General features: G+C 45.7%; 1 pseudogene; it reads left to right on the forward strand.

Annotated features, from left to right (window-relative positions):
* The first annotated feature begins 314 nt into the window (after nt 1-314).
* On the forward strand, nt 315-432 carry LOC124709516 (annotated as a pseudogene).
* Nucleotides 433-735: the final 303 nt, after the last annotated feature.

Consider the following 735-nt stretch of genomic DNA (forward strand, 5'->3'; position numbering starts at 1 on the left):
TACAGGGTGGCCTTGTCGTGAGCGACGGACGCCATTCCAAATACCGACTGGGACAATCATCGGCACCGAGTTGTATCAACTCTAAGGAGACTCGACATCACAGTACGTACAAACCGTTTTTCAGTTAGGGCAACTATAGGTTACATTATAAATTGTCACTGTAAAGAAATTTCCAAAAATTCTCGCAAATAATCTTCAAAAGTACTTCAAAAAGATTTTTGAAAATGAATGAAAATACTTCGCGGCCGCATTTGCTGTCTAGAGGTTCGTTTATTAGGGAACACCTTAATAAAGGAACCTCTATACAACTAGCGAGCAACGGCCTTGCCGCAGTGGATGCACCGGTTCCCGTGAGATCACCGAAGTTCAGCACTGTCGGGCGTGGTCGGTACTTGGATGGGTGACCACCTGGGCCGTCATGCGCTGTTGCTATTTTTAGGGGTGCACTCAGCCTCGTGATGCCAATTGAGGAGCTACTCGACCGAATACTAGCGGCTTCGGTCAAAGAAAACCATCATAACGACTGGGAGAGAGGTGTGCTGACCTCACTTCCCTCCTATCCGCATCCTCCATGAGGATGACACGGCGGTCGGATGGCCCCGGTAAGCCACTCGTGGCCTGAAGACGGAGTGCTATACAACTAATGTGGCTTTTTTGAATTTTCATTATTTAAAAAAAAGGATATTTAAGATTACTTTGGAGAAGTTTCGGGAGTTTATTTACAGTACTAATTTA

This window comes from Schistocerca piceifrons, chromosome 7 (assembly GCF_021461385.2).
Source record: "Schistocerca piceifrons isolate TAMUIC-IGC-003096 chromosome 7, iqSchPice1.1, whole genome shotgun sequence".
Lineage (NCBI taxonomy): Eukaryota > Metazoa > Arthropoda > Insecta > Orthoptera > Acrididae > Schistocerca > Schistocerca piceifrons.